Source organism: Rhinolophus sinicus, linkage group LG16 (genome assembly GCF_036562045.2).
Source record: "Rhinolophus sinicus isolate RSC01 linkage group LG16, ASM3656204v1, whole genome shotgun sequence".
In the NCBI taxonomy this organism is placed as follows: Eukaryota; Metazoa; Chordata; class Mammalia; order Chiroptera; family Rhinolophidae; genus Rhinolophus; species Rhinolophus sinicus.
In genome coordinates, this window is record NC_133765.1 from 30083999 (window position 1) to 30109624 (window position 25626).

Below are 25626 nucleotides of genomic sequence, written 5' to 3' on the forward strand. Positions count from 1 at the left end.
GGTGCCATCCCGAAAGCATGATGAGGGCTGAAGGAAGTCCTCCTCTTTGGGAAGATGGAAATTCATTCATCATTTCTGAAAGGTGATCTCGCCCGCTGAGATGTAAATCCCCCAGACATGGGAAGGGAAACCAAGTTCCTGGAGTCCTGAAAGGTGAAACTGGCACCATATTTCACATGTGGCTGAAGCCCATTAGCACTGATGAAAACAGGATTTTTAAAGGACGTGCTTCTTTCATCCCTTAACCTTGTTCAATGGACCTGTGGCCAAGAGCTGGAGTGTTGTTTGCAGCCAAAGAATTCCTGGTATTTCCCATGATTCACTGGGCTGAAACATAGGAGGGATTTCTTATTGCCTCATCTGCAGACTAGAGGTAATGTTGCTCCTCCTTTGATAACATATCATCTTAGTTTATACAAAACACCTCTCTGACTTCATTGCATTGCATTGTATTGTGTCATAGGCATTGTGTTTTCTGTGTTAATCCCAATCCCCACTCTTGTTTCCCTTTCACACTAAAGGCATCTCACAGGCATTCACTTTCATATGTCTAAAATATGCCCTTAAATATTTTTCCTTTAAAAACACACAGTAAGTTTGTGTGGACACACTTCATTTTACATAAAAGTCCATGAGCTATCAATCGGATTTTGTTACTTAATTTTTTTTACTCAGCACCTTGTTTTTAAAACTCTCATTGTTGCTGTGTGAACGTATTAAAATATATGTGTATATTTTGTGTATGTGTATTTGTTCTAACTAATGCCTAGGGGTTTCATAGTGTACACTCCCCACATTTTCTGTATCATTCCCCTAGAGATGGACACCTAGGTTGTTTCTAATTTCTCTCCACCACAACCAGCGCTATAAAGAACTGTGAAAGATTTCTCCTGGAGGTACATTATTGGATCCTAAGATCTATCATACTTAAATCAACATAGATGTTATTCAAGTCATGTTGATAAACATGCCAAAGCCACTTGGTGGGTAACTTTGCCCAAGCCCCTTTTCTGTATGGGTATATATTTCCCTTCATTTGTATAAAGAAGGGATTTGGATGAGAAAGTCTCTAAGGGCTCTCCCTGCATTTAGATTCTACTGCTAATTTTCAAGCCAGCTGTGTTTATCAAACAAATGGAAGAAAAGTTGGACGAATTATGGTAGTCCATCATCCAAATATTTGGAAGTAGGCAGTTGTTCAGCATCTTGTAGACACCACCTACGAGGCTTTTGCCTGTGTTTTTAGGGGCTATTTCAGGGGTATTTGTGTTCTTTGAGTTTCCCAAGAATTCTTTTTCTCTTAAGAGAGCTAACGCAGATTCAGGCTTACAGAGGTCCTGCAGTCCCTTAAGAATTTGGGCTTCAATTTTGTTCAACTTAGGGTTGGTATCTGTCTGTCCGTCTGTCCATCCGTCCGTCCGTCCATCCATCCATCCATCCATCCTATCTACCTCCCCTATCTATTTATCCATTTAGCTATGTTTCTATCATTATCTGTCTTTCTGTCTGTCTGTCTGTCTGTCTGTCTGTCTGTCTGTATCTATCTATCTATCTATCTATCTATCTATCTATCTATCCATCCATCCATCCATCCATCTACCTGTCATCTATCTATCATCTCTATTATATCCATTATCACTGTTATATCGATCTAGTATCTGTATCATTTATCTACCTGTTTATTAATGGGGGGGTTCAGTATTTGTGGGGTTAATGAGAACATTGTCTCTGAATTCAAATAACATGATTTGGACAGATCTGGGTTGAAGTAACTAGCTGTTTAACCTTGAGCCAGAAAGCACTTCTTGGCACCTCAATTTCCCTATCTACATATTACACAATGAGGATGGTAATGCTTATATTACTGACTCATTGTGAAGATCAAATGAGACCATGTGTAGCAAAAATTTAGCTCAGGACCTAGCACAGAGTAAACCCTGTGGTAGGTTCCAAAAAATAAATAAATAAAAAGCCACAAATATTTTTATATTGTCCCCATGGAGAAATGGGGGTCTGTGACCCTTCCCATTGAATCTGAGTGGGCTTATGCCTGCTTTGACCAATAGACAATGACAGTAAGTGGCACTATATGACTCCGGGCTAGGTCATAAAAGGCAATGCAACTTTTGCCTTATTTGCTGGAACACTTGCCACCAGGAAAGAAGTCTAACTGCCCTGAGGCTGCCATCTTGGAGAAGTCACTGGTAGGTGCTTCGGCTAACAGTTTTATTGGAACCCAGCTTTCTGCTGTCTTAGCAAATTTCAGTGATACAGTACAGTGTTATCAACTCTAGTCACCATGTTTTACATTAGATCCTCTGACTTTTTTCATCTTAGAGCTGAAAGTTTGTACCCTTTTACCAGCCTCCCTCTATTTCTCCACCCCTCAGAACCTGGAGACCTTTTCGACTCCTGTCTCGAGGAGGTTGACTTTTTTCTTTTTTTGTAGGTTCCACATACAAGTGAGACCATGCAGTATTTGTCTTTCTCTGTCTGGTTTATTTCACTTAGCATAATGCCCTCCAGGTTCATCCATGTTGTTGCGAACGGCAAAATTTCCTTCTTTTTTATGGATGAATAATAGGCCATTATATATATGTACCACGTTTTCTCGGTCCATTCATCTGTTGAAGGACACTTAGGTCCGTCCCTAACTTGGGCTGTTGTAAATAATACTACAATGAATATGGGAGGACAGCTGTTTCTTTGAGATAATGGTTTTGTTGGGAAGACAGTCTAACATTGATAATACCTAACATTTACCCAGCGCTTACTGTGTACCTGCTACTGTGTGAAGTGCTTTATAGGTATACCTTCATCTGGTAGTCTTGTATTTATATTATAGCAATGAGGACACAGAAGCGTAGGTAATTTCTCCAAGATCGTGTAGCTAACAAGTTGCTAAACTTGAATCTGAACTCTGGTCTCTCTGACCCCTATAATGAGTGTTCCTAGAATGACCACTCTGGACATTGTAGTTGAAGAGACAACATTCATTGCTGGTTACTTGTGGGGACATTGATCGTGTCCCTTGACCAGAAAAGTGTCCATCCTTTACTACCCCCTTTCCTACTTCCCGTTTGAAAACAAACCCTGTTGTACCAGAAAAACCATCTGATAGCAACTCTCCCAGAGGTAGCAGTCGGGGGTAAAACTTTCCTGGAGAAACCCAAGAGCAAGGGACCTTCAAGTGTCCGTCACTGGAAGGAAACTTCTTTGTGAAGGGATAATGCGAAGGTATACGATTTCTCAAAATGGTGAGAGGCCTCCAATACACTGAGGCAGCGCCCCCTTCCCCGACCTCCCACTCCACATCTGAGGGCGCCAGATGCTTTGGTCTTAGCAGGTCCGGAAATGGAGGGAAGACCCTTAGGCCTCTTCTCCTGGCCCACCCCCCATCTTAAATCCATAACGTAAGTGAGCGTAACCATAAAGCCACTAATAAAAACATCTCCACCGGCTCTATTTACCCAGCTGTGTATCTCAGGATCTGCTGCTGACATTTTTAATACTCTCATTTCTCTGTCTTCCAACAGGATTCATTTGAGGCAGCCCACAGGGAAGGGTGTCGCTGAGGAAACAAAACCCAGGCCCCCCAGGCCTCTGACTGAGGGGACTGAAGTATGCTGGGAAAACACTTCCACTTGAGGAGCACAAAGGACCCCAGGAGTCGAGGAAGCTGGCCTGAGGCCAACCGGAGGTATCAGGGAGGCTGGGCCCTAAGAGGGCGGTCTGTGGATGGGGGGGCTTCAGAGCACTGAGCTCCCAATGCTCAGATAAACAGCACTCCCGGCTTTGGCTGCAGAGAGGGCGTTGTCCATTGAAGTCAGATGGCAGCAATGATGGGGAGCCTCTGGTTTTTTTTAAACCTTTGTATGAATTATACTGTCGTTCATAACGGAAAAGAAATGCACAAAACGCAAATGATCCGCTCAGTGAAATCACAAGGTAAACATCCATCCCACTACACCCAGGACAAGAAAGAAAACATGGCCGGCCACCTAAGAAGTCTCCCTTTGTGGCCTCCCAATCACGATATTTTACCCCTTTTCCAAAAGTAACACCTATCTTGACTTTTAACACCAAAGGTGAGTTTTGCCTGTTTCTGTACTGTATATAAATGAAATTATTCTTTTGTAGCTGATTTATTTTTTTAATTGTTTTATTTTTTACTGGGGAACAGTGTGTTTCTCCAGAGCCCATCAACTCCAAGTATTTGCCCTTCAGTCTAGTCGTGGAGGGCACAGCTCAGCTCCAAGTCCAGCTGGGACACAGCCCACCATCCCATGCGGGAATTGAACTGGCAACCTTGTTAAGAGCTCAAGCTCTAACCAGCTGAGCCATGCGGCCGCCCCTCTGGTAGTTCAGTGGCAGCTTGTTGTCTTCAATCTCGTTGTGGAGGGCGCAGCTCACTGGCCCATGTGGGATTCGAACTGGCAACTCTGTTGTTCATAGCTCACGCTCTAACCAACTGAACCATCCAGCCGCCCCTGTAGCTAGCTGGTTTCTTTTACTCAAAGCTGTGAACTTTGTTCATCTCTATGCTCTATGAGGCTATTTATTGTTGATAACACTCCATTGTATCAATATATCATGAATTATTGATTTATTCTACTGCTGATGGGCATTTGGGTTTGGGGTTACTGTGACTGGTGTCACCATGAATGTTCTTCTCCCAGTCGCTTGCTGCGTTTATTTCTGTTAGGTACATACCTAGAAGTGAAATTGCTAGAAGCTGTAAAATTCCTAGAAGAAAACACATGGAAAAAGCTTCATATACTGGCCTCAGGAGTGCTTTCTTGGATATAATGCCGAAAGCACAGGCAACAGAAGGAAAAATAGACAAGTGGGATTACATCAACCTAAAAAGCTTTTTGCACAGCAAAGAAAACAATCAACAAAATTAAAGGCAGCCTACATAATGGAAGAAAATATTTGCAAACCATATATCCGATAAAAGGTTAATAGCCATACTATACAAGGAACTCCTTAGCAACTCAATAGCAATAAAACAAATAACTTAATTAAAAAAAATAGGAAAAGGAACTGAATAGACATTTTTTCCAAGGAAGAGATATAAATAGCTAACAGGTATATGAAAATACACTCAACGTTACTAATTATCAGGAAAATGTAAATCAAAACCACAGTGAGATAGCACCTCACCTCTGTTAGGATGGTTATTATAAAACAAAACAAAACAAAAAACCTCAAAAGATAAGTGTTAGGGTGTAGAGAAAAGGGAACCCTTGCACATTGTTTTAGTGGGACTGTAAATTGGAGCAGACACTATGGAAAACAGTATGGGGGTTCCTTACAAAATTAATAATAGAACTACCATATAACCTAGCATTCCCACTTCTGGGTAGATAACCAAAGAAATTGAAATCCGGGTCTCAAAGCGATACCTGCACTACCATATTCACTGCAGCGTCATTCACAATGGCCAAGACATGGAAGCAACCTAAGTGTCCACGGATGGATGGATGGATGGATAAAGAAAAAGTGGTATTTACATACCATGGAATCTTATGAAGCCTTTAAAAAGAAGGATATCCTGCCATTTGCAATAGCATGGGTGAACCTGTAGGGTGTTATGCTAAGTGACATAAGCCAGACGCAGAAGGACAAATACTGTCTGATGCCACCTGTATCAGAATCTAAAATAGTCAAACTCAGGGGCGCAGAGAGTAGCATGGTGGTTACCAGTGCCTGGGTGGAGGGAGAAATAGGGAAATGTTGGTCAAAGGGTATAAAGTTTCAGTTTTGCAGCATGAATAAATCTGTATCACGGTGCCTGTTGTTAACTGTACTGTACTGTGTACTTAAAAGTTTGCTAAGAGGGTAGAGCTTTTGTTAAATGTTATTATCATGATAGATAGATAAAGATAAAGATAGATGATATAGATGATACATAGATAGATAGATAGGTGAACAAAAGAATATTTAATTTCTGTCCCATGTCGTCTGGGTACATTGCAGACTCTTGGAAGCGGTATTTTTTTTGGTTTTTGGTTTTTTTTTAAAAGTCATGCAATGGGGCTGTTTCAGTTTAAATCTCCCCTAAGTAAAGCCATACAAATGCCACGTTTCTGAGTCTGCACGCCCCAGGAACACACACGGCAGGTAGCAGAGACGTGATTGTGTAAGAGGAGGCGGCAGACTGTGGGCCAGAGAAAGGAGGCGGCCTCGATGGTTTTCAGATCAACACACTCCACTTATAACCTTGATGAGATTCCGCTTCAATTCTAGGTCCAAGGAGTCTCCATTTCAGAAATGAGTTCAGGCTGAAAACTACGAGCGAGGAGAAGGAAAATGTTAGGGAACTGAAGAGGAATTTTTGTGATGAGAAGATGCCAGCCTCAAGAGAAAGGGGGACTAATGCTTTGGTTTGGGTTAGGGGCGGGGGTGGTGGTGCGGAAATTGCTTTTGTTTTCTGTTCTTGTGTCTCCATCAGGGACATTGCAGGGAAGTGGGAGTGTTTGATGTAGAATGTAGAACCAGAGATAGCATCGTCATTAGAGGCGTGTGGAGGTTGGAAGGTTGGCTTTTTCCCATTGGCCTTTCTCTAATTGGGTTAAGACCTTTTTAGGAACTTGTTCTTCTGTACAGTCTAGGGTTATTCAGAGTAATGGGAGAAGGGTGGTTTGATTTCGAATTATTTCAAATAATGGATTATTTAAAACAAGATGCTGCTAACGACCAGTAAGATTTTATCGAACTGATTACAAAACCAACCCAAACCAATTTACCAGAAAGCCTGGTATGCAAATATACGGACTCTCCATGACGCCAGAATTATACATAAGTTCAAAGATACAGGTCCACAAGCATGACGTTGGGATCTGAAGTCAAACTGTGACTTGGGCTTTCTGGTTTCTATAGTTTCTCTTACTGATTGCTCACTACAAACTCTTGGTTTGGTATTGCTGACCCATTTTATAGACAAAGAAACTGAGAATCAGTCATGGAGTCACTCAGCTTTTAAATAGCAGAGTTGGGCTTCAAACTGAGAACTGTCTGACTCAGCGTGAGACCTTGCAGTGGATTAAAATTGTCCACATGAGGGACACTGTTTGTGGTGATGGAATAGTGCCATATCTTGTTTATGATGGTGGTTACCCACATGTGCACATGTGATAAAATTTGGAACTCTGCACACATCATACCCCCCCACAGACACACACACATACACACACACACACACACACACACACACACACACACAAGTACATGTAAAAATTGGTGAAATCTGAATAAGGTCTGTACCTGAGTTAATAAGCACGGCAGTCAGATTCCTGTTCTTGACAATATGGTGTGGTTAGCAAAGCTATTATCATGGGGGAAAGCTGGGTGAAGAGTACAAGGAACTTTCTGTGCGTTTTGCAATTTCTTGTGGGTCTTATTACAAGGAAAAATGGTCTTCCCATTCTTTAATGCTTCTCTAGTAGAGAGATGGAATCTTTGTTTCCTCCCGTTGCATCTGGGAAGGCTCTGTAATTGCTTGTTCTACAGACCACAGAGGGGGTGAGGCTATGCCAGATTCGGCTCAGGTCTCAGGATCTTGCAAGCCTCGCTCCCTGGATCGTGCAACACCATGTCTGGGAGCCCTGAGCCACTAGGCCGTCCCTGAAATCGGACTCTCTGGGGACTGCTATGCAGAGAGGCCATGTCGACAATCCCAGCTGAAACCAGCCTTCTCGCCATCCCTGCTAAGTCACCAGTCACAACAAAGTAAAGCTAACCTGGGCTCTCCAAGCCAACCCCATCTCCAGCTGCTGAACACTGAGCAACCTCCATCCACACGAGGTGCTGCAGCAAAACCAGCCGGCTGAGCTCTGCTCAGATTCTTGATCAACAAAATCGTGAGATATAATAAGATGGTTGTCGTTTGAAGTCTCCCAAGTTGTGTGTGGTTTGCACCATCGCAATAAATAACAACATAGACTTCATTATCTGGTAAAGAAAGGCAAGGCTGATGAAATGTGGCTAAATATGTGGAATTAAATGATGTAACATAGTAGGCCTGCTCCTTCCCCTCTTCTGGCCTTAAGACAGGCTTCACCTCGAACATCACTTCCTCCAGGAAGCCTTCCCTATTGCTATAGACTGGATTAGATGCCTTGTTCATGCTCCTCCCTTTGTCTCCCTTGGTTAGCAGGCAGCCGAAGTGTCTTGACGTTATGCTTTGTGTATTCCTCACTCTGTCCCACCAGACAGACACAAACGCCATGAGGTCAAAGACTAATTTTGCCTAACTCATCACTACTTCACTCTGCCTTCTAGGTAACCTTCAGTAGGTGATTGTTGAATGAATAAACAAAGAGACGGATGCTCTCCAAAATCCTGCTCAGCTCCGGCCTCCTGCAGTTCTCTCTGGAGCTTTGGAGCAGGCGAGAAGGATTGCAGTGTGTCTCTAGCCTCTCTCAGACAACCAGCTTTCTCTCTGGGACTCCCGAGATCCTAAATCCACAAATCCATCTGCTGGGCAACAGTTCCGAAGAAGCAGGCGCTGGGAGGTCAGGAAGGCGAGAGGTGTACCCGCCAATCCCCCACCAAGCTGGCGTCACCCTGGTTTGCTTACTTTCCTGCTCAGCTGCTTTGGCCAGAGGAGAGTCATTTCCATGGGCCCCTGCCTCCTACGCCCTCACCATGGGAGTTCTTGAGTCCCTCCCTGTGTTTGCCTCTGCAGCTTCCTCTGTCCTTGTTTAGACCCTGCCAGGGGGTGATCTGGCTCCTCCTGGGCTGCCCTGGAAAATTGCAATCACAATGACACAACAAATATTTACTGAGCATTTACCCTCCAGCGAAGCTCTGCATTGGGCAACGTCTCAACCTCCTGGAGTTTAATATCTCCGTAGCATTTTTTATCTGGTAGAAGCTGAGAGATGACAGAAAGAAAATAGAACTCTTGGCCTGTCCCTGAGGAGGGGCAGCAATGTGCTGGAGCCAGCACTCGTGGGCTTGTAAGAGCCAATTGAAAGTATTCAGGAATGCTGGGAACTCAAGGTCCGACCGTCAGTGACTTGAGATCAGCCAGAGTGGGAATACATACGTCAAGAAAACCCCGCACACAGGAATCCAGCTCCCTCACACCGGCCAGTGGACCAGCACCCCACTGGGAAATTCACTTCCTGTTGCCGTCTCTCAGAAATGGAGATGTTCGTTGTTACCTTGAAAGATTTCACAAGTATTGACACAAGAGGAAGCTTGGCACCTAGTGGGTGCTCAGGAATGACTCGCTCCTTCTGCAGCCCTTTCTCTTGTTCCTGAACTAATATTGAAAGTTCACAGTGGGTTCAGTTTTCCTTTAGATTTATGGGTGGATGAATAAACAGGACTGAGTAGGACAGAATACACATTTTTAGGGTGGAGCATGGGACTGGCTCCCAGGTGAGCATTGCTGCTTTGGAATGTTCCTAACGTTTTCCAGGATCTTCTTCTCCCACCCTGGTATTGAGAGGGGGCAGGGAGGATATGATCAGGCAGAGATATTGACAGGGGTCAACGTGTGAGGGTCTGAGAGGTTCTGTCAGTGCCCAGTTTGGGATAAGTATGCAAAGAAGTCATGGCACTCACAATACCTTTATTGGGTCATTCAGTCATGCAGTCATTCATTCATTCCAAAATACATTCATTGGGTATCACAGTAGGCCTTTAAAAGTGCATAGGTGTAACTTAAGGGAAATGCAGGTGGTCCCTTTGTGGACATGGGATGGTAGGGCGGGAAGCAATTTTAGTTGGAAGGTTCAAGGAAAGCTTCCCTAAAGAAATGACATACAAGCAAAGATCTGAGGGAAAACAATATTTTGTCAGGCTATGTGCAATGTGCAGACAGACTCTAGGGGTGGTCCCCACAATCCCTGCCTCCTGGCATTCAAGCCCTGTGTGATCCCCTCCTCCTGAGTGAGGGCAGAACCTGTGACTTCCTCTCACAAACAGAATAAGGCAAAGGTGATGCAATATCACTTCTGTTATTACATCCCTGTGGTCCCCGCTTACACAGGGGGCTTACGTTCCAGGACCCCCAGTAGATGCCCAAAACTGTGGATAGTACCAAACCCTATATACCTGGGGTGCCAAAAAAATGTATACAAGTGGACACTTTGGTCAACGTTGCTCAAGCTGTAGTTCGCCATCATCAGAAGTGTCTGGACGCTGATGGGAACCACTTTGAGCATCTCTTGTCATTGCAGAAGTCAAATGTGACTTGTATTCATCTTTTGTTATCAGTATATATTGAGTATTACAATTAATACAGTTTTTTCCTTTCTTAAAATGTATATACATGTTTTGGCACCGTGTGTGTGTGTGTGTGTGTGTGTGTGTATAGATAGATAGATAGTAAGTATCTTCCTATACATGCACTCCTTTTCACGTAAAGGAAGCACTTTATGGCTTCTCTCTGGCACATCCAATTTGCCAGTGTCACTACTTTTATACTTTGGCACCATTATCAACTACCATAAGGTCTTGACTTGAACACAAGTACTGTCATATACCATGATAGTGAATCTGGTGACCGAGATGGCTACTAAGGGACTAGTGGGCAGGGAGCATACAAAGCGCAGAGACGCTGGACAAAGGGAGGAGCCACAGCTGGGTGGGACGGAGGAGGACAGCACGCGATTCCGTCACGCTCCTCAGGTTGTAAGAAACCCAAAGCAGAGGACCCAGCGAAACTAGGCCCAGACTCGTGACCCATGAGAGACTATGCAATGTTGAATGCATTTTGTTTGAAGCTACTAATTGTGATGACTTGTTATGCAGCTTAGCTAACTGTTACAAAGAGGGAACAGGCATTTATTCCAGGCAGAGAGAAGCATATGCAGGAAAGGCTTACACTAGAATCTTAGCCCTCGGGGGAGGTCCAGCAGGCCTCTGGGGTGGGCATGAGCATGAGAGCAAGGGGGTATTGAGAATTGAGATGGGAAGAAAAGCTCAGGCCCCCAGCGGCCATGAAACAGATCCAGCGCTTATCCTGGGGACGGTGGAGGATCAGGGGAAATTCTGAAACAGTGAGCTTGATACAGTTTGCTTTTCAAAATGCACAGGTAAGTGTGGGAGTCTCCCTGGGTAGCTAGATGAGATGCCACGATAGCCCAGACCGAGTCGATGGTTGATTCATAGAGAAGTGGACACATTCAAGAAATATTTTGGAGGTAGAATGGGCAGGGTTTGATGACAGAGTGGATGCGAGGAAAGGGAGAAGTAGAGTCATCTGTTGAAATGGAGGAAAAAGGTTTTGGCTTGAGTCTTTTGAGGGAATTAGAACATTCTGCATCTGTCTGGGGAGCTTAAAGACTGAAGTGGAAATGGGTCTTTTGATCCCAGCTTCTCTCTGGGTTGTTTTGGCCTCCCTCAGGCAGGACAGTTTAGGATTTGCCTAGCTACTGAGCACAGTTAACACCCTGTGTAAAGATTTCATTAGCATGTGGAGAAGGCCTGGCTGCCGAATAAATCTTCATGTCATTTTGCTGATGCTAATTATTTCATCTGAAAACAGTCAAGAGTGTGACTGTGCCCTGATCAGAGGAAAGCTGTTTATCTCCCTGGGGAGCCGAGCCAGAACTCCAAATAATATGGAATTATTTTGAATATACAAAGTCCCCTATCATCATATTGTAGGTTTAGCAAAGATGAATTATGGCGAGAAGGGAGTGTACGAGAGCCATAAAGTGATCTTGTTCTATTTAGAGAGATGGGACGTTAATGGATTCCCCCTTCATTGGCACATCCACACTGTTTTTTCTTCTTCAAGTTGCTTAACTTTTCTAGGCTGTGGTTTTGTACTATGTGAAGGTTGGCCCTCCACACTTAAATTTTGGCAATCTGGGCTCAAATCTTGATGGAGCCCAGACAGCTTTCCCCACTAGAATGTAAGCCCCATGAAGGCAAAAATATGTTTATGTTTTTCAGTGCCATGCCCCCAGTGCCTTAGGAGATTGCCTGGCTCAAAGAGTGTTCGCTGAATAAATAAATGACAGAACATGTGTACAGCATATGACATCTAGAAAGCCCTGAGAAGTTGGCAGCTGTTTTCTCTTCCTCGCTCTGCTCTGTTCCCCTCCCTCTCTGTGTCACCCTCCTCCTCCATCTTCTTCCCCTTGGATTTGTGAAAAAAGCGAAAAAACGAAAAGCATCTCTCACTACTGCTATCTGATTTGTTGTTGGTTTGTCCAGCATATGTACGATCGTGTGTATTTCTTTTTGTATTATAAAATCTGAGGGTTATCTTGCTTGAAGAGAACTGGTTAAACCTCAGCAGTAAGGACCAGTGCTATGGGGCCCCAGATCAGGTCTTCCTTTAACAGGATATTTGTATTTTGGGAGGTGGGTGATGAGTATCACAGTTGTTCCTTGATTTAGATGCCATTTGCTCAGCTCAGGGAGAATGAAATGTTACTCTGAGAATTGAGAGGGTCATCGGGCTAGACTTTAATTCACTGCTTTTCAAGGTGGAGTACTCATCCTTCATTCACCCATCCATCCATCCATCCATCCATCCATCCATCCATCCATCCATCCATCCATCCATCCATCCATCCACATCCATCCATCCATCCATCCATCCATCCATCCATCCATCCATCCATCCACCCACCCACCCATCCATCCATCCATCCATCCATACATCCATACATCCATACATCCATACATCCATCCACTCATCCATCTTCTCACTCACTCACCAGTTCAGTCATCTTCCCATTCAGAAGATATTTATTGGGCATCAGCGATGTGCTCAACTTCACGCTAGGAACTAGGGATACCATGGTGACCAAAATGGATATAGACTCTGCCCCGGAGGAGCTTACTGTCTGGTGCAGGGGATTCATGGGCTATCGGGGAGTAGGAAATTCTGCAGGAAAATGACAGACAGCACATCTTTCTGGCATTTGCTTGTACTCAATAGCAAGTCAATGAAATGTTACTTTTCCTGTAAAGTAGATAGACTATAAAGTAGAATGCGGAGGCCGCTAGAATTTCCAGGATAATATGTTGGACTTCAAAAGCGCTTCCTACATGAGTGAGGATACCCCTTCAACCCAGGGATACCGCTTTAACCCAGAAGGGTCTTCTCTGCATTTGGGAACATTTCTGGAGGGGATTTGAAAAGCACTACCAGTAGGGGGGTGGCACTGAACTTTTGAGGGCAACGCAGTGAAACACCCTCACTGAATATTAATCAGTGAAGAATGATTGTGTGCCTACTGTGCGTAAGCTCAGTGTGTTGCAATATGGCGGGGAGGGGATAGCGGACATATTCAAGGCACCCATCCAGCCCATGCTTTATCCTCGGAACTTCTTTCCCCCTTTCTGAAGCAGTCAACTGAGGCAGGTGTGCTTGCACCAGGTGACCCATGACCCCTATCCTTATTTGATTGGACCAAGGTAGTCCATAGGCACAGCCAACCCAATTCTTTATTTTTAGGAATTAATCCAAGAGGCGTGAGACTAAGGACAAAGAGGCTGTGAGGTTACACAGAGCCCCATGATGGCTGAGATATGCAGATAAAAGGAGCTAGTGTCTACAAAGGCAGCAGGAGGTCGGGGAAGAGAAATCAAGTGGTGTATCGCAGAGATGAGCAAAGATATGGCCCAAGAACGAGACCGAACGTCTCTTTAGGAGGAAAGCCTGACCCATCTCAGGTCCTGTTTGTATGGCAGCGAAGCTACAAGGGCTGAAAGTCCGATTTTGTTTTGGGCTGTGGTGGCCGCTAATTACAGGCAGCTCTGTGTCCCTTTGCTCTTCCTTAGAAAAGTCTCTGTTTGTTGGCAAGGTTTATTGACGTTTATCCCTTTCGGACTCTATTCCTCCTCCTCTTACCCCACTTCACCCTTCAGAAACTAACTCTGTTGCATCTGGGAGTGAGGTTGGCTTTCCTGGTTGTTACGGAGGTGAGAAGGCAGGTTATAGAGCTGGCTTGGGAAGGCAAGGATGGGTAGCCTTGGGCCAGCTGGAGCTGACTGTGAAGCAGAAGGAGCAGATTTGGGGTGATGGCGGGGTGAAGGGCGGAGCAAAGAAAAGTGGAAGCCTTTGGGTGTATGTGGGGCGGGAGGGGGGGATGGAGGTGAGTCGGGCAGGAGTCTCCAGGGGCGACTCTTCAGAAGGCTCACAGGAGCACAAGATGGTGCGAGCTGGCACCGTAGCCTGTCTGCTTGCCCTCAGCACATCTTCAGTGAACATTCTGATTCCTTCTTTCCTAAAGTCTGGCCTGCCTGGAAGGCCTTTTGGCCTTTTGCACAGTGGTTCGAACTTTGCTGCCCGGAAGACCGAAGCAGCCTTTGCAGCTTTGGGGAGCCCTTCCCGTTGATGGGCTTCCTGGGGCTGTGCATTGGGTCGCCTGCTGGATGGACCCTACACAGGGCAGGTGGGGGTGGCACAGGCGCCTCTCTCAGTCGAAGTCTGCCCTGCCCACGACGGCAGCCACCAGCCACGTACGGCTATTGAAATGAACTAAAATGAAATAAAATTGACAGTGCCGTCCCTTCTCGGTACTTTCTGCTCAGTTTTTCTGTAAACCTACAACGGCTCCCCAAACTAAAATCTATGGATTTTTTTTAAATCCAGTTTCTGAGGTGTCCTAGCCACATGTCCAGTGTTCAGCAGCCATATACAGCTGTTGTGCTGGACAGCACAGCTGTAGCATGTTTCTGTCGTCACAGAAAGTTCTGTTGGACAACGTTGGTCTAGGAAAGAGTGTACCTTTCTGGACTATTCCCTACACATTCCAAAGAGTGAAAGGAAAACCATAGCCTGATAGCCATTCATTCATTCATTGAACAGATATGTACTCCTTGCCAGGCGTTGTTCTGGGTGGTTACAATTCACTTGGGGCAGGCAGGTGCTGCGCTTGTGAAGCTCAGACACTAGTACAGAATAATAGGTGTTCTATAGATACAAATAGAATATAGCTATAGAGAAAAACAAAGCAGGTGAAGGGAGGCAGAGTTCTGGGTGCTAGGGCACTGGAGAGGGTTCTGTTCTATACAAACTAGTCATAAAAGGCTCACTGAGAAGGTAACAGAAGAAAGGAATGAGGGAGCAAGCTGTGCAGCTCTCTGGAGGCAGAGAAGTTCAAGTGGAGGGAACCATTGTGCAAAAGGCCTTTAGGTGGGAGTGTGCCAGGCAGTTTTGAGCAGATGAGTGACATGATCTGAATTCGGTGTTAGGAGGATCCCTCTGGCTGCTGAGTGGAGAATAAACCAGAGGGGAGAGGAGAAAGGTGTCCAGACAGATCCGCGAGGGGGTTGTTGCCATCTGCCAGGGGAGCTTGGACCAATGAAGTAGCAGTTGGAGAGGTAATAAGTTGTCAGATTTCAGGAGCTATTTTGAAAGTTGAGCAGATAGGATATCCTGCTGGATTAATGTGGGGTGTGAGAGCAAGAGAGGTGTCAAGGATGAGGCATAGGTTTGAGAATCTGGAAAGACAGAGTCTCCACTTACAAAGATGGGGAAGATGGAGAGAGGAGAAGCTCTGAGGTGGGAGAAAACCAGGAGTTCAAATATGGACACAGTAAGTTTGAGACGCCTATGAAATAGCTGAATGGCACTGTACACAGTTGAGTACACGAGTGTATTTACTCAACAGGTATCTGTTGGGACTTAATAATCTTGGATATAAGATTTTGGCACCCAACTCATTCTTATGTTGATCCATTAAAAAGGAACATATCTTCTTCCATTGTTTTTTGTACTAGCTCACAAATCTAAAGTCCACAGTGAGAAGGATATCCAGCTGCCTGGCTTGAACCCTTGATTTACCTTTCCTTTTCTTTCTTTCTTTCTTTCTTTCTTTCTTTCTTTCTTTCTTTCTTTCTTTCTTTCTTTCTTTCTTTCTTTCTTTCTTTCTTTCTTTCTTTCCTCTTCTCTCTCTTTCTGCCTCACTCTGTCTCTCTGTCTCTCTCTCTCTTTTTAATTCACCTAGTTTGCAGCAAGACTCTAAGACACTAAGATCAGAAACTGCTGGCCCAGCCCGTGAGAAGCTGGCACTTAGTAGAGTCAGTAAGGCACGGAACAAAGTACATGGGCTTTGGACCCATCAGATCTGATTCTGAAAACTGGCTCCACCAATCACCTGCTCCTTGGCGTGGGGCCATGCACATCTGTACAGTGGAACGCCTAACACCTGACTCTCAGGGCTGTCAGCAGGATTCGAGAAAATGCAGATAAATCCACCAGCATAGCACCTGACACATATAAGTGCTTATTGAATAAATGGTTGTTAGGATTAACTTTACTGTTAGCGAATGATACAGACCTGTAACAGGAATTACTATCATATATGGTGCCAGGTGCTTTTCAAAACAGACCTGAACAAAGTGATGAGAGACAGCATAACATGGAGGCCAGCTACACGGTCTTTAGAGATAGATGTTGGCTCCAAACCCAGCGCCTCCACTTAGGTACTGGGTTGACACGAGTCTAGTGCTTTAATTTCCCAGGGCCTTGGTTTTCTGATCTCTAAAATGGGCACAGTAATCTGGTAGTACCGACTCACAGGTTAGTGGTGAATTTAAAAGAGGGGAAGGTAATACATGGGGCAAGGGCTTTGCATAGGTCTTGGCTCAGAGGACTTGCTCCGTAAATGTCATTTGCTCCTGTTTCCATGGGAATACGTGGAGCCAGAGGAAGCCTTCCAGAGGAAAAAGTGAACCACAGTGAACATGCATGTATCAGAAATGAGGGAAAGAAAGCAAAGGAAAACAGAGCCCTTTTTGGGGTACATACGAAGGCAGCCCAAGCTGCTCCACGGGTGCCCTCTCTGGTGTTGGCCACTGACTATGGTGTTCCCGGAGGGGATCCTGAAGGTCTTTAAGATTTTAAACTCCCAAAGAAAGCTTCCAAGTCTCTGCTTTGACCAGAGCGGGAAAACGATGGCTAGATTTGGAAGAAAGTCAAAGTACGGAGGGTGAACGTGATTCTCAGGACTGTGTTTTAATCAAGAAACACTGGAGTGCACCAGAGCTGCGCCTTCCAAGCCCACAGGAGCCCACATCTGCCTAGATGTCAAGTCCAGAACTCCCAGGAGCAGTGGGGGGCAGGCAGGCGGAACTTGTCAGCGTCCTCACCAGGGCGGTGTAACCAGTTGGTAGGCAACGTTCTCCTGAGCTGATAAGTTGTCCAAAACTTTCACTCACTGTACAGTCAGTCACTCCTCGTGCTACCTGCAGGCTTGGCTTGTGGCCTGACCTACTTCACGTTTATACAGGCCCAGTACTTCCCTGCAAACATCACCAGGGAGCCAGAGGTGAAGGGCGTGGGCGTGGTTCACCTCCCTTGGCCAGGAGGTACTGATGTCACCTAATTTGCATGGTCGGGGTAACTCCCTTAGGAGTTAAGCATGCAAAGGGGAGCCCTGCTCTGTGTGCCCGCAGTGAATACAGGGCATCTTGCTGGTCTGTCTTACCCACACGGCTCGTCCTGCTTAGCCGAGAGACGCAGAGTACAAAGAGCCCAGGTTTTGCAGTCAACAATCGGGAAAACCAGGGTATGAACCCTGATTCCACTACTTACTAGCTGTACCCCAGTTGTTCAAGTGTCTATCCTGTCTATGTCCTCTCTTGCAGAATGAATTATAGATGGATGGCATCTATAACTACTAACATCTACGTCAAAGATTCCTGTAAGGATTGAATGCCGTAATACACGCCTGATGCCCGCTCAATAAATATTACACTCTAATATTTGCTGACCATAGGCAGGCACTTTTCATAGCACTTTACATTCATCAACTTATTTAATCCTCCCATCAACTCTCAGAGGTAGGGGGGGATCGAATATATGGTGATGGAAGAACTGTTCAATAAATATTACACTCTAATATTTGCTGACCATAGGCAGGCACTTTTCATAGCACTTTACATTCATCAACTTATTTAATCCTCCCATCAACTCTCAGAGGTAGGAACTCTTACTGTCCCCGTTTTACAGATGGGGAAACAGAGAGGTGAGGTCACTTTCCCAAGGTTACACAGTAAGTAGTAGAACGAATACGCAAATGATGTTTGACTCCAGCCCTTGTGTGCTTCACCACTAGGGAGTACTCCCTCTCAATGAATGATCACTGTTAGTAGTTTATTAATCCGTTTCTTACTGGGTGCCTGTGAGCTGTTTGAATCCTGCTGGGAAACAGCCTGTGAGCTGTTTGAATCCCGCTGGGAATCCAGAAATAACCACCGGCCCCGTCTTTTTCCCACCATGGAGAACAGTGGCTAATCTCAGGCCATGCGGATCTGTACAATTCCATACACTTATTTATAGCAAGACATAACTAAATTCTGCCCATCCAGCTTTTCCCTCCCTCCACCCCCCTCTGACTCCCAGGGGGCCTCTTACTAGCTTATTTGGAGTGAACGCCATCCGGAAAAAAAATTGAGCGAAGGAAAACAGGAATCAAGATGTCAGGACAGGTTGCCGACAGGACCTTTGATCTGGCCAGAAATAAATATAAGAGAAGCTGTCGAGAGCTCTCTTGCCTGATTTCCATCTACAGCAATAGAAACGGGCCTCAATCACTGCGCCCCTGTGCTGTCCCCAGGACTGCAGTGTGAGCTGTGCATACTTTGCAGTGGGAAGCCGGGGACTCCCTAAAGCGTGCCTAGTGTGTTCTCTGCGTCCTGAGAGCCGGTTGTGGGGAAGCCATCCCTTGTTCGTCTCAGCATCACTCGCAATAGCCAGGATACCTCCATGTTTGTGGCGGGCTGCATGGATAAGGAAATGATGGCATTCAGCCTTAAAAAAGGAGATCCTGCCATTTGTGACAACACGGATGACCCTGCAGGACACAATGCTAAGTGACAGAAGCCAGACGCACGGTCTCACGAACGTGTGGGATCTTTAAAAAAGTCGCATAGGTAGAAGCAGAGAGGAGAACGGTAGTTACCAGGGGATTACCAGGGGCGGGGAGGTGGGGGAAATGGGAAATGTTGGTCACAGGGTACAAAGCTGCGGTTAGGTAGGATGCATAAGGCTAGAGTTCTGATGTACTGTATGAGGAGTATCAGTAATAATACTGTATTAAATACTGGGAATTCGCTGAGAGTAGATTTCGGGGCTCTCACCACACACGCGCAGGCGCACACAGGTAACTAGATGAGGAGATATGTTCATTACCTTGATTACAGCCACCGTTTTACTATTGTATGTGTCTATCATACCATCGTGTACATCTCAAATACCTGTGATTTTTATTTAAATTAAAAAATCAGGACAGGAAAATCATTCCAGAGATATTTCAGACCTGATGGGGTATCCAGGGTTGGGTGGGGAGTAAAGCAACGTGGCAAAGGGAAATAATAACAAATGTAACAGGTACTTGCTCATCACTTCTCATGCACCAGATGCTGTGCTACGTACTTAAGGGCAGTGTTATACTTCACCATCACAACAATCCTACGATGTGTGAAATAGCATCTTTTCCATTTCAAAGATGAGAAAACTGAGGTGCCGACTATTTCAGCAGGTGGCCCAGCATCACCGTAGCTAAGGTGTCGTGGAGCGGGAATTGGAAGCCAGGCTCTAAGACTTCAATACCTGGTCATTTAACCACTGATCTCCTCTTAAGTAATGACTAGAGTCCAGAAGTTGATTTTCCCAATGGCAATTTCCTAGTTCTCTAAGTTGGTCCTAGAGCTGCAGTATCGAAGAGACAGAAAAGTGAACCTTGGCATTTATCGAGTATCTGCTGTGTACCTAGCATTGAATGAAGGATTTTAGAAGGTCAGAGAGGGACAGGACTTGGGGGAAGGAGTGGGCGAGGGAGGGGGGGAACCAGGAGTAGCTTGATTATTACATGATGTAGACCCGTGTATCTGGCTTGATTGATGGGATGGGTGGTGGAACCATTCACCAGATTAGGACACCAAAGGAAAAGATTTGGGGGAGGTGGGACACACAGACACTATGGTTACCCACGCAACAGTCATCTCCCTCATTCCCTACAGATAGATTTTGTTCATGTTTTGGCCTGTTGTCTAGATGTGAGCATGCGACTCACTTCTAATCAATGAGACTTGGATGGAGGCTATGATGACCCTGGAAACACTGCTTCTTTATTGATCAAAGGACAAAGTGATTCCAGAAAAAGGCTTCCCCTGTCTTCTGCACTTTCTGCCTTTGGCTGAGGTCGTGATGCCTGGAGCTGTGGCCGCCATCTTGCGAGCTTGAGTTGAGGCAGAAAAAGAACAGTCAGTATGTTGAGCTTGGTAGATTGGAAAGATGGGCAGAGCTTGCGTTGATACCCAGCGGAGAGGCTGCCCCCAACCTGGAAAATACCTGCGTGCCTACAGAGACCAAAATATATTCAAGTGAAATATCTTTGAGGTTTGATCCAGGGTGAGCTGACTTTTCTGTTCCTTGCAGCTGAAGGAGTCCTCACAGATGTCAGTGTAAGTTTATTCTCTGGGCTCTTGAGCATCTACCTGAGAGGTCCCTTTGAAAACTTCCTGAGAAAGATGGAAAGAGAGATCAGGGTGGACACGACTTTCCTCGCGTGTATTGGGAGAACAGAGCAAGAAAGGAGGAATGCGGTTGCTGGAACTGAAACACAAAAAGGTCTCTGCACACATGCAAATGCCCCCGTGGAACAGCAGTGTAGACGTCAGCCATCTGAGTCAATGTCTGGCTCTCACACAGAGCAGAGCAGGATGGGGCACTTTTCCTGGTATTTCAGTGCCAGGCCTGGTCACACTAAAGACGAAGCACTTATGAAATCTTGGCCAGTCAGGGTCAGTGGAGCTCAGGCTAGGAACTTGGGTGGGTGTGTGTGGGGGATCCTCTGCTTTCAAAGGGCCCCCTCCCCACCAGCCTGCTGGTGCTGCGATGCTCTCTGTCACAGTCACGGGGGTCCTTGACATTCCTCCTTCTGTCAGAGGTTCTCCCAATATTAATAAAACCAGTCGTCTCTGTGCCGTGTTCCCAGGCAGCCAGATATAATTTGCTCTGCACTATCCTTTGCATTCCATCTGCAAGCATTTGCGTGTCCCCTCACTCTGGGGATTGGAGAGCTGACCTCTTCCTCCCTCTCTCTTCCTCTTCCCACCCCCCTCTACTTCCTCCCGTGACATCTGAGAGGGCCAGGGGCCTTGTTTGTCACAGTTACAATCTTTGAAAGCCTCTCCCAGTACAACCTCCTCCTCTTCCCCGCTCCCCCACCCCCTGCCCAAATGCTTTCCCCGTGCACTCTCTTATTTGGCACCAGATGGTAGAGGTTACAAACCCACCTCCCTGGCTTTTACATCTTCCTTTATTTTCTTCGCGCGCCTCCCCTTCCCGTGACTCTGCTCATAAACCCCCATCCTGGCGTGTGTGTGCTGACCTCCACGCGCTCCCGAGTCAACTGATTGCGCCTGAATCCACTTAAAGGTGAAAGGATAAAGCAATTTTCTTCAAGATGTGGCCTAAACTGTTTAGTCTTGGAGGTTTCCAAAGGGCAGGAATGAAAGGGTGCCCCCACCCCCACCTCCGTCTCAGAGCACCCAATCTGAGCTCGCCTTGATCTGTGCAATTTGGAAGAGTTTAATCTTCTGACCCCGGGCAGGTTCGCCAGACCTCTGCAGAATTAGACCCATAATGTATGGAGAGTGTCAGCAATTGTCTGGTTAGCAGACATGAAAATAAAAAATTAAAAAGAAAAAATTAAAAAGGCTAATAATCAATTGTTCCCACATCACAAAGTCAGGAGACATCCATCCAAAAGGAAAAGTTGTAATCCATCAATCTGACATGGGGACAATGGGCTGTGACTTGATATTTTTAATTGTTACGTGAGAGGGGCTGGAAGCGGGGGCCTGAACCAAAAGAGCTCTCATCTCTCTCCACAGCCAAAGCACATCCGGCCCGATTTGGCCCTGAAAGGTTTTTGAGTGGGGACTCTTAAGACTGTGGCTGTCTGAAGGGCAAGAAGGCCAGGCTGTGTGCTCAGAGGCTCCGGGCTCCACGGGGAGATGGTCCCTGGCTCCACCCCCACTCTGCTCTGTGTTAACTGGGCGCTCGAGCAAGTCACTTTGCCTCTCAGAGCCTCAGTTTCCCCAAAGACCCATTGTGAGGCTGAATGGGGTAAAGTGGTTGACATGGCATTAGCTCCTACTGCGTGCTCTTATTATGAATTTGCTTAATGAGCCACCTTTTCCTGGCCAAGGGGTCAGCATTTGATACCTAGCATGGAGGGGCCCGAGAGATAGAGAGGTTTTATCTTCACGTGACTCATTTTACGTTCCCTTTTCCTCTAAGTTGTCTTCCTTTTGCAGCCTTTGTAAGTACTCTGTGACGCACATTGCATTGGCTCCAGCACTCAGCTGGCCGTAACCGTATGATAATTGCCTGGTGGTTGATTTTGTTTCCATCAGAAGTCAGTCAGTGAGCTTTCTGTGGGCAAAAGCCATGTCAAGCTTGCTCCCATGGTAAAATCTCCCAGTAGTCTGTGTAAGTGTGACTTTGGGCAAGTGACGTTGTCTGAGCCTCGGTTTTTCCAGCTGGTAATGAGACTCAAAAAAATCGTACTCTCCTCATAAGAGTATGGTTAGAATTAAAGGAGGCAATCCGTGCACGGTGCTTGGTACATAGCAAATACTCAACAAATGTTTGCTGTGTTATTATCAAATTATCCTGGTTGTCCCTGAGGGCTGAACCCTGACTTTCAGATACCCCATTTCTAACCAGCCCTACCACAGGCAGACAGTAGATTCTTCCCTTCATGGAGTCTCTGGAGTGTCATGTCCCAAGGGACTGACGTGCTGGGAAATTGTCACTAAATGGAGTCTAAATGAAATTCCTCTTCTGTTGTCTCCAAATCCAGGCATCTAGCTCGTCTTTGAAAAGCCGAGTAAGTTTTGATCATTCTGCCAAATGCCTTCACATATATTGCGAGCTCTGCCGAGAATTTATGGTGGCTTGGACAATCCATCTGACCTCATAAAAACCACTTAAAGACAAATGTGTACACCCAGCAATTCCACTTCTCTATTTCTCTCCTAGAGAAATACTTGCAAATGCTCATAAAGAAGCACATAAAAGGGTGGCCATTGCCATCCTATTTGCAAGAGCAGAAAACTGGAGACAAGCTAAAGGCCCATCAGTCGGAGACTGGTTAAATAAATCATGGCGTGCCCAAGCAATGGAAGAGTGTTCCGCGGTTTACATGATCTATGGAAGGGTCTCCAGGACACAGTGATAAGTGAAACGAAACTATGCACAGCACTTGCATCCATGTACAAAGAAAGTGAAAAGGCATATCGTTGTATATAGCATAGATCCGTGTATAGATGCAGAGCAAATGTCTGCAACGGTGCTCATCAAACCCTTAACAACAGAGCTGAAGAAACTGGGATGGGGCAGAGAAGAAAGGAACGCAACGTGAATGTTCGCTGCTTGTTTGTTTCCCCCAAATCCTTGGATTTTTTTAACCATAATAATTTATTATGCACTCCTACCATAAGTTGGAAAGTGAAACATACTCAAAGGTAGGGAAAGTTAAAATTACAACTCTAACGAACAGAATTTCAGTAAAAGTCTGTGAAAATGCATTCATCCCCAATGTCTCTCCACAGGAGGATGGAAATACATTCTGGAATATTCACGTAATAGAAAACTATATGCTAATGAGAGCAGACCAAGGTCGTCTACACACAGCACCATAGACAAATCTCACAGATGGAATATTGAGTGGAGGTAGCTACACACAAAGAGCCATGCTGTGTGATTCCGTTGATAGAAAGAACAGAACCAGGCAAAACGAAACGAGGTTATTTTCTGTCAGGCTGGTGGCTAACCTTGGTGGGAGATGATGTCTGGAGGAGGGAGTCTAAGGACCTTCCAGATGCTGGAAAGCTTGCTTTCTTGGTCTGGGCACAAGTGACACCGGTTTGCTCAGTTTGTGAAAATTCATTAAGCTGAACATTTATGATTCGTGCACTCTTCTGGTATGTATAGGTCAGTAAACATTTTTTTTTAAAAAAATCAATACATTAAAAAAGTGGGGTTTTTGTTTGTTTTTGTTTTTTAATATGACAGGGGAAAGAGCCCTTTATCTTCCTAGGAAAACTACCATAAACCAGTCTTAACCATTTTCGAAGCCTTTAGCACAAGTAAACAATCATTTATTTAATGAAGGGAGGAGTTCGTAGCTTTCATCAGATTTTCAAAGGGAACCTTCACCCCCTGAAAGATTAAGAACAAATGCTATGCTATTTTACCGGGGATGGGAAGAGAGGAGGGGGGTGTGGGGAGGGAGGAGCTGATCACCCCCCGCCCCCGCCACCCAAAAAAATCCTTGGGAGAAATTTGCTTCCTGCTCTAAAGGTATCAGCCATGAAATGTCAAGCTGAAGGCTGTGGGAAGTGGGGGAGGTCAGCATGAGTTCCTCAAATGGCCACCCATTCCAAGTTCTTGGTCAACCTTGCTTTTTCTCTTGCCAGCAGATGCTTACCTTATTGTCCCCCACACATCTGTGGTTTACGGTGGTGTGTGATGCTTGGAGGGTGATTTATAGCTGGGCTCAGGCTTGGGAAAAGGTTTCTGGAGGAAGGTCCCCCCCATTCGTTTGTAATTTAGGGGCATTTCTTGAATTCCCCAGGCCATTGGCTCCTGGCAGAAAATGAATGTGGGTTGTTTTGGGATGGATGCTCCCTAACATATGTGTCCCTGTGAAGAGAGAAGCTTGGTCAGGGGGAAGTGGCTTTGTCCCATAAATCATGGAGCATTTGGAATATATTGTCTCTCCTTATGAGACATGAGACAGAGAGAGTCAGGGTAGACTCATGTGCTGGGCGCTCTCACAGGAAGCAATGGATTAGGGGGGGTGGGGAAGTGAGAACGTGGGGGCTGCCTGGGACACAGCAGTTTAAAGAGATTTTGTCCCGGTGATGGCATGACACCTCCAAGCCACTTGGTGGACCTGCCCTGGCATTTTAAGCATCTTTATTACCACATGGAGCTGTGATGCTATCTCTCTCCTTGATTCATTTATGTCCCATCTTTGTTTCCCTCTCTGAAGAGCATCACGGAAAGGAATATACAGTCTTGAGTTCAAATCTCAGGTCTGTCTCTTACTAGTGGTACAAATTCATGCATGTTACTTAAATTAAGCTCTCTGAGCCTTAGTTCCCTCATCTGTAAAATGGAAGGAAATAATGTCTACTGCATCGGGTTCTTGTGGGGATTCAATGAGATATTAAATGAGCTTAAGTGAGATGAAATGTCTTCTACAGTACAATTTGTTGACTCTCAGTTCATAGGGATTACTGTTTTTTTATACCTTCCTCTGCGTCCATGGTTCTCAGCAGAGGGTGAATTTGCTCTGCGGAGATGTTTGGCACTGTCCAGAGACATTTTTGGCTGGTTGTCACGAATAGGGAAAGGGGCGCTACTGGCATGGAGTGGTTACAGGCCAAAGATACTGCCCAACATCCCAGAGTGCACAGGACAGGCCCCAAAACAAAGGATTATCCAGCCAAAGTATCAGTGCTGAAGTTGAGAAACCCTGCTTTAGCCTGTGCATTCCATGGTATTTTTTCCACTTTGGTATTCTCATACTATATGTGATATCCCCATTCCCTTTTGCCTTTATAGCATGCTGGGTAGCGAAGTTAGTTGTCACATTTCCAGCAATATTAAAAATTCCA